Source organism: Triticum dicoccoides, chromosome 4A (genome assembly GCF_002162155.2).
Source record: "Triticum dicoccoides isolate Atlit2015 ecotype Zavitan chromosome 4A, WEW_v2.0, whole genome shotgun sequence".
In the NCBI taxonomy this organism is placed as follows: domain Eukaryota; kingdom Viridiplantae; phylum Streptophyta; class Magnoliopsida; order Poales; family Poaceae; genus Triticum; species Triticum dicoccoides.
In genome coordinates, this window is record NC_041386.1 from 555,943,435 (window position 1) to 555,953,100 (window position 9,666).

Below are 9,666 nucleotides of genomic sequence, written 5' to 3' on the forward strand. Positions count from 1 at the left end.
GCTTGAAGCCATGAAATCTGAGATGGGATCCATGTATGAGAACAAAGTATGGACTTTGGTTGACTTGCCTAATGATCGGGAAGCAATTGATAATAAATGGATCTTCAAGAAGAAGACTGACGCTGACGGTAATATTACTGTCTACAAAGCTCGACTTGTCGCAAAAGGTTTTCGGCAAGTTCAAGGGATTGACTACGATGAGACCTTCTCACCCGTAGCGATGCTTAAGTCTGTCCGAATCATGTTAGCATTTGCTGCATTTTATGATTATGAAATTTGGCAAATGGATGTCAAAACTGCATTCCTGAATGGATTTCTGCAAGAAGAGTTGTATATGATGCAGCCGAAAGGTTTTGTCGATCCAAAGGAAGCTAACAAAGTGTGCAAGCTCCAGCGATCCATTTATGGACTAGTGCAAGCCTCTCGGAGTTGGAATAAACGCTTTGATAATGTGATCAAAGCATTTGGTTTTGTACAGACTTTTGGAGAAGCCTGTATTTACAAGAAAGTGAGCGGGAGCTCTGTAGCATTTCTGATATTATATGTAGATGACATATTGCTAATCGGAAATGATATAGAATTTCTGGATAGCATAAAAGGATACTTGAATAAGAGTTTTGCAATGAAAGACCTCGGTGAAGCTGCTTACATATTGGGCATTAAGATCTATAGAGATAGATCAAGACGCTTAATTGGACTTTCACAAAGCACATACCTTGACAAAGTTTTGAAGAAGTTTAAAATGTATCAAGCAAAGAAAGGATTCTTGCCTGTGTTACAAGGTGTGAAATTGAGTAAGACTCAATCCCCGACCAATGCAGAAGATAGAGAGAAGATGAAAGATGTTCCCTATGCTTCAGCCATAGGCTCTATCATGTATGCAATGCTGTGTACCAGACATGATGTGTGTCTTGCTATAAGTCTAGCAGGGAGGTACCAAAGTAATCCAGGAGTGGATCACTGGACAGCGGTCAAGAACATCCTGAAATACCTGAAAAGGACTAAGGATATGTTTCTCATATATGGAGGTGACAAAGAGCTCATCATAAATGGTTACGTTGATGCAAGCTTTGACACTGATCCGGATGATTCTAAATCGCAAACCGGATACGTGTTTACATTAAACGGTGGAGCTGTCAGTTGGTGCAGTTCTAAACAAAGCGTTGTGGCGGGATCTACATGTGAAGCGGAGTACATAGCTGCTTCGGAAGCAGCAAAGAAAGGAGTCTGGATGAAGGAGTTCATATCCGATCTAGGTGTCATACCTAGTGCATCGGGTCCAATGAAAATCTTTTGTGACAATACTGGTGCAATTGCCTTGGCAAAGGAATCCAAATTTCACAAGAGAACCAAGCACATCAAGAGACGCTTCAATTCCATCCGGGATCTAGTCCAGGTGGGAGACATAGAGATTTGCAAGATACATACGGATCTGAATATAGCAGACCCGTTGACTAAGCCTCTTCCACGAGCAAAACATGATCAGCACCAAAGCTCCATGGGTGTTAGAATCATTACTGTGTAATCTAGATTATTGACTCTAGTGCAAGTGGGAGACTAAAGGAAATATGCCCTAGAGGCAATAATAATGTTATTATTTTATTTCCTTATATCATGATAAATGTTTATTATTCATGCTAGAATTGTATTATCCGGAAACATAATACTTGTGTGAATACATAGACAAACCAAATATCACTAGTATGCCTCTACTTGACTAGCTCGTTAATCGAAGATGGTTATGTTTCCTAACCATAGACATGTGTTTTGATTAATGGGATCACATCATTAGGGGAATGATGTGATTGACATGACCCATTCCATTAGCTTAGCACTCGATCGTTTAGTATGTTGCTATTGCTTTCTTCATGACTTATACATGTTCCTATGAATATGAGATTATGCAACTCCCGTTTGCCAGAGGAACACTTTGTGTGCTACCAAACGTCACAACGTAACTGGGTGATTATAAAGGAGCTCTACAGGTGTCTCCAAAGGTACATGTTGGGTTGGCATATTTCGAGATTAGGATTTGTCACTCCGATTGTCGGAGAGGTATCTCTGGGCCCTCTCGGTAATGCACATCACATAAGCCTTGCAAGCATTACAACTAATGAGTTAGTTGCAAGATGATGTATTACGAAACAAGTAAAGAGACTTGCCGGTAACGAGATTGAACTAGGTATTGAGATACCGACGATTGAATCTCGGGCAAGTAACATACCGATGACAAAGGGAACAACGTATGTTGTTATGCGGTCTGACCGATAAAGATCTTTGTAGAATATGTGGGAGCCAATATGAGCATCCAGGTTCCACTATTGGTTATTGACCGGAGACGTGTCTCGGTCATGTCTACATTGTTCTCGAACCCGTAGGGTCCGCACGCTTAAGGTTTTGATGATAGTTATATTATGAGTTTATGCATTTTGATGTACCGAAGTTTGTTCGGAGTCCCGGATGTGATCACGGACATGACGAGGAGTCTCGAAATGGTCGAGACATAGAGATTGATATATTGGAAGCCTATATTTGGATATCAGAAGTGTTCCGGGTGAAATTGGGATTTTACCGAAGTACCGTGAGGTTACCGGAACCCCCCGGGAGGTATATGGGCCTTAGTGGGCTTTAGGGGAAGAGAGGAGAGGTGGCCAGGGCTGGGCCGCGCGCCCCTCCCCCCTTAGTCCGAATAGGACAAGGAGAGGGGGGCGGCGCCCCCCTTCCTTCTCTCTCTCCTCTTTCCCCCTCCCGAATCCTATTCCAACTAGGAAAGGGGGGAATCCTACTCCCAGTGGGAGTAGGACTCCTCCTGGCGCGCCCTCCTCCTGGCCGGCCACACCTCCCCCTGCTCCTTTATATACGGGGGCAGGGGGCACCCCTAGACACACAAGTTGATCCACGTGATCATATTCTTAGCCGTGTGCGGTGCCCCCTTCCACCATAATCCTCGATAATATTGTAGCGGTGCTTAGGCGAAGCCCTGCGACGGTAGTACATCAAGATCGTCATCACACCGTCATGCTGACGGAACTCTTCCCCGACACTTTGCTGGACCGGAGTCCGGGGATCGTCATCGAGATGAACGTGTGCTAGAACTCGGAGGTGCCGTAGTTTCGGTGCTTGATCGGTCGGGCCGTGAAGACGTACGACTACATCAACCGCGTTGTGCTAACGCTTCCGCTGTCGGTCTACAAGGGTATGTAGATCACACTCTCCCCTCTCGTTGCTATGCATCACCATGATCTTGCATGTGCGTAGGAATTTTTTTGAAATTACTACGTTCCCCATCAATACCGACGATCGAATCTCGGGCAAGTAACATACCGATGACAAAGGGAACAATGTATGTTGTTATATGGTTTGACCGATAAAGATCTTCGTAGAATATGTAGGAACCAATATGAGCATCCAGGTTCCGCTATTGGTTACTGACTGGATATGTGTCTCGATCATGTCTATATAGTTCTCGAACCCGTAGGGTCCGCACGCTTAACGTTCGATGATGATTTGTATTATGAGTTATGTGATTTGATGACCGAAGGTTGTTCCGAGTCCCGGATGAGATCACGGACATGACGAGGAGTCTCGAAATGGTCGAGCCATAAAGATTCATAAATAGGAAGGTTACATTCGGACACCGGAATGGTTCGGGCCGTTTCAGATGAGTTTCGGAGTACCGGGGGTTACCGGACCCCCCGGGAAGTTATTGGGCCTCATGGGCCTAGTGGTGGAAGAGAGGAGGCCGGCCAGGGAGTGGCGCGTGCCCCCAAGCCCAATGCAAATTGGGTTAGGGTTGGGGGGGCCCTTTCCTTCTCTCCTCCTTCTCCTTCCCTCCTTCTCCTACTAGGAATAGGAAAGAGGAGAGGAATCCTACTTGGACTAGGGAGTCCTAGTAGGATTCCCCACACCTGGCGCGCCCCCTTAGGGCCGGCCACCTCTTCCCTCCCCTCCTTTATATACGTGGCCAGGGGGCACCCCATAGACACACAAGTTGATCTTTTAGCCGTGTGCAGTGCCCCCTCCATAGTTACACACCTCGGTCATTTCGTTGTAGTGCTTAGGCAAAGCTCTGCGTTGGTAACTTCATCATCACCGTCACCACGCCATCGTGCTGATGGAACTCTCCCTCAGCCTCAGCTAGATCAAGAGTACGAGGTATGTCACTGAGCTGAACGTGTGCTGATCACGAAGGTGCCATCCGTTCGGTACTTGGATCGGTTGGATCGCGAAGACGTTCGACTACATCAACCACATTACTAAAATGCTTCCTCTTTCGGTCTACGAGGGTACGTGAACACACTCTCCCCGCTCATTGATATGCATCTCCTAGATAGATCATGCGTGATTGTAGGTAATTTTTTTGAAATACTGCGTTCCCCGATAGTCCCTGGGGTCACTAAGCCCGACAAGTGTTTGGTGAAATGCCCATGCTAAATTTTGATATTTCTTTCTCCCTTCTTTGAAGCAATAGATTCAAACATGGAGTACTTGTATGATCACTACATTGAGTCGTCCGACGAGGAGGATTATGCAGATGAAGTGATTGAAGGAAATATGCCCTAGAGGCAATAATAAAGTTATTATTTATTTCCTTATATCATGATAAATGTTTATTATTCATGCTAGAATTGTATTAACCGAAAACATAATACTTGTGTGAATACATAGACAAACAGAGTGTCACTAGTATGCCTCTACTTGACTAGCTCGTTGATCAAAGATGGTTATGTTTCCTAGCCATTGACATGAGTTGTCATTTGATTAACGGGATCACATCATTAGGAGAATGATGTGATTGACTTGACCCATTCTGTTAGCTTAGCACTCAATCGTTTAGTATGTTGCTATTGCTTTCTTCATGACTTATACATGTTCCTATGACTATGAGATTATGCAACTCCCGTTTACCGGAGGAACGCTTTGTGTGCTACCAAACGTCACAACGTAACTGGGTGATTATAAAGGTGCTCTACAGGTGTCTCCGAAGGTACTTGTTGGGTTGGCGTATTTCGAGATTAGGATTTGTCACTCCGATTGTCGGAGAGGTATCTCTGGGCCCTCTCGGTAATGCACATCACTTAAGCCTTGCAAGCATTGCAACTAATGAGTTAGTTGCGGGATGATGTATTACAGAACGAGTAAAGAGACTTGTCGGTAACGAGATTGAACTAGGTATTGAGATACTGACGATCGAATCTCGGGCAAGTAACATACCGATGACAAAGGGAACAACGTATGTTGTTATGCGGTCTGACCGATAAAGATCTTCGTAGAATATGTGGGAGCCAATATGAGCATCCAGGTTCCGCTATTGGTTATTGACCGGAGATGTGTCTCGGTCATGTCTACATAGTTCTTGAACCTGTAGGGTCCGCACGCTTAAAGTTTCGATGACGGTTATATTATGAGTTTATGGTTTTTGATGTACCGAAGGTTGTTCGGAGTCCCGGATGTGATCACGGACATGATGAGGAGTCTCGAAATGGCCGAGACATGAATATTGATATATTGGAAGCCTATATTTGGATATCGAAAGTGTTCCGAGTGAAATCGAGATTTTACCAGAGTATCGAGGGGTTACCGGAACCCCCTGGGGGCTTAATGGGCCATAGTGGGCCTTTGTGGAGAAGAGGAGAGGCGTCCAGGGTAGGGCCGCGCGCCCCTCCCCTGTAGTCTGAATAGGACAAGGAGAGGGGGGCGGCGCCCCCCCTTTCTTTCCTCTCTCCCTCCTCTTTCCCCCTCCACTCCTAATCCAACAAGGAAAAGGGAGGGAGTCCTACTCCCGGTGGGAGTAGGATTCCTCCTGGCACGCCCCTCCTGGCCTTCCGCACCTCCCCCCATGCTCCTTTATATACGGGGGCATGGGGCACCATAGAGACACAACAATTGATCATTTGATATTTTAGCCGTGTGCGGTGCCCCCCTCCACCATAGTCCACCTCGATAATACTGTAGCGGTGCTTAGGCGAAGCCCTGCGTCGGTAGAACATCATCATCGTCACCACGCCGTCGTGCTGACGAAACTCTCCCTCAACACTCGGCTGGATCAGAGTTCGAGGGACGTCATCGGGCTGAACGTGTGCTGAACTTGGAGGTGTCGTACGTTTGGTACTTGATCAGTCGGATCGTGAAGACATATGACTACATCAACCGCGTTGTGCTAACGCTTCCGCTTTCGGTCTACGAGGGTACGTGGATAACACTCTCCCCTCTTGTTGCTATGCATCACCATGATCTTGTGTGTGCGTAGGATTTTTTTTGAAATTACTATGTTCCCCAATAGTGGTATCGGAGCCAGGTTTTATGCGTTGATGTTATATGCACAAGTAGAACACAAGTGAGTTGTGGGCGATATAAGTCATACTGCTTACCAGCATGTCATACTTTGGTTCGGCGGTATTGTTGGATGAAGCGGCCCGGACCGACATTACGCGTACGCTTATGCGAGACTAGTTCTACCGACGTGCTTTGCACACAGGTGGCTGGCAGGTGTCAGTTTCTCCAACTTTAGTTGAAGCGAGTGTGGTTACGCCTGGTCCTTGCGAAGGTTAAAACAACGCCAACTTGACAAACTATCATTGTGGTTTTGATGCGTAGGTAAGAACGGTTCTTGCTAAGCCCGTAGCAGCCACGTAAAACTTGCAACAACAAAGTAGAGGACATCTAACTTGTTTTTGCAGGGCATGTTGTGATGTGATATGTTCAAGACATGATGCTAAATTTTATTGTATGAGATGATCATGTTTTGTAACTGAGTTATCGGCAACTGGCAGGAGCCATATGGTTGTCGCTTTATTGTATGCAATGCAATCGCCCTGTAATGCTTTACTTTATCACTAAGCGGTAGCGATAGTCGTAGAAGCAATAGTTGGCGAGACGACAACGATGCTACGATGGAGACCAAGGTGTCGCGCCGGTGGCGATGGTGATCATGACTGTGCTTCGGAGATGGAGATCACAAGCACGAGATGATGATGGCCATATCATATCACTTATATTGATTGCATGTGATGTTTATCTTTTATGCATCTTATCTTGCTTTGATTGACAGTAGCATTATAAGATGATTTCTCACTAAATTTCAAGATAAAAGTGTTCTCCCTGAGTATGCACCGTTGCCAAAGTTCGTCGTGCCCAGACACCACGTGATGATCAGGTGTGATAAGCTCTACGTCCATCTACAACGGGTGCAAGTCAGTTTTGCACACGCAGAATACTCAGGTTAAACTTGAAGAGCCTAGCATATGCAGATATGGCCTCGGAACACTGAGACCGAAAGGTCGAGTGTGAATCATATAGTAGATATGATCAACATAGTGATGTTCACCATTGAAAGCTACTCCATTTCACGTGATGATCGGTTATTGTTTAGTTGATATGGATTACGTGATCACTTAGAGGATTAGAGGGATGTCTATCTAAGTGGGAGTTCTTAAGTAATATGATTAGTTGAACTTAAATTTATCATGAACTTAGTACCTGATAGTATCTTGCTTGTCTATGTTGATTGTAGATAGATGGCCCGTGCTGTTGTTCCGTTGAATTTTAATGCGTTCCTTGAGAAAGCAAAGTTGAAAGATGATGGTAGCAATTACATGGACTGGGTCCGTAACTTGAGGATTATCCTCATTGCTGCACAGAAGAGTTACGTCTTGGAAGCACCGCTAGGTGTACCACCTATGCCAGCAACTGCAGACATTGTGAATGCCTGGCAGTCACATGTTGATGACTACTCGATAGTTCAGTGTGCCATGCTTTACGGCTTAGAACTGGGACTTCAACGACGTTTTGAACATCATGGAGCATATGAGATGTTCCAGGAATTGAAGTTAATATTTCAAAAGAATGCCCGGATTGAGAGATATGAAGTCTCCAATAAGTTCTACAGCTACAAGATGGAGGAGAATAGTTCAGTCAGTGAGCATATACTCAAGATGTCTGGGTACTGCAATCACTTGATTCAACTGGGAGTTAATCTTCCGGATGATAGCGTCATTGACAGAATTCTTCAATCACTGCCACCAAGCTACAAGAGCTTCGTGATGAACTATAACATGCAAGGGATGTATAAGACGATTCCCGAGCTCTTCACAATGCTAAAGGCTGCGGAGGTAGAAATCAAGAAGGAGCATCAAGTGTTGATGGTCAATAAGACCACCAGTTTCAAGAAAAAGGGCAAAGGGAAGAAGAAGGGGAACTTCAAGAAGAACAGTAAGCAAGTTGCTGCTCAAGAGAAGAAACCCAAGTCTGGACCTAAGCCTGAGACTGAGTGCTTCTACTGCAAGCAGACTGGTCACTGGAAGCGGAACTGCCCCAAGTATTTGGCGGATAAGAAGGATGGCAAGGTGAACAAAGGTATATGTGATATACATGTTATTGATGTGTACCTTACCAGAGCTCGTAGTAGCACCTGGGTATTTGATACTGGTTCTGTTGCTAATATTTGCAACTCGAAACATTGACTACAGATTAAGCAAACACTAGCTAAGGACGAGGTGACGATGCGCGTGGGAAATGGTTCCAAAGTTGATGTGATCGTCGTTGGCACGCTGCCTCTACATCTACCTTCGGGATTAGTATTAGACCTAAATAATTGTTATTTGGTGCCAGCGTTGAGCATGAACTTTATATCTGGATCTTGTTTGATGCGAGACGGTTATAAATCAGAGAATAATGGTTGTTCTATTTATATGAGTAATATCTTTATGGTCATGCACCCTTGAAGAGTGGTCTATTATTGATGAATCTCGATAGTAGTAATACACATATTCATAATGTTGAAGCCAAAAGATGTAAAGTTGATAGTGATAGTGCAACTTATTTGTGGCACTGCCGTTTGAGTCATATTGGTGTAAAGCGCATGAAGAAACTCCATACTGATGGACTTTTGGAATCACTTGATTATGAATCACTTGGTACTTGTGAACCATGCCTCATGGGCAAGATGACTAAAGCACCATTCGCCGGAACTATGGAGCGAGCAACTGATTTGTTGGAGATCATACATACTAATGTATGTGGTCCAATGAATGTTGAGGCTCGCGGCGGGTATCGTTATTTTCTCACCTTCATAGATGATTTAAGCAGATATGGGTATATCTACTTAATGAAACATAAGTCTGAAACATTTGAAAAGTTCAAAGAATTTCAGAGTGAAGTTGAAAATCATCATAACAAGAAAATAAAGTTTCTACGATCTAATCGTGGAGGAGAATATTTGAGTTACGAGTTTGGTCTACATTTGAAACAATGCGGAATAGTTTCACAACTCACGCCACCCGGAACACCACAGCGTAATGGTGTGTCCGAACATCGTAATGATACTTTACTAGGTATGGTGCGATCTATGATGTCTCTTACTGATTTACCGCTATCGTTTTGGGGTTATGCTTTAGAGACGGCTGCATTCACGTTAAATAGGGCACCGTCAAAATCCGTTGAGATGACGCCTTATGAACTGTGGTTTGGCAAGAAACCAATGTTGTCGTTTCTTAAAGTTTGGGGTTGCGATGCTTATGTGAAAAAGCTTCAACCTGATAAGCTCGAACCCAAATCGGGGAAATGTGTCTTCATAGGATACTCAAAGGAGACTGTTGGGTACACCTTCCATCAGAGATCCGAAGGCAAGACATTCGTTGCTAAGAATGGATCCTTTATAGAGAAGGA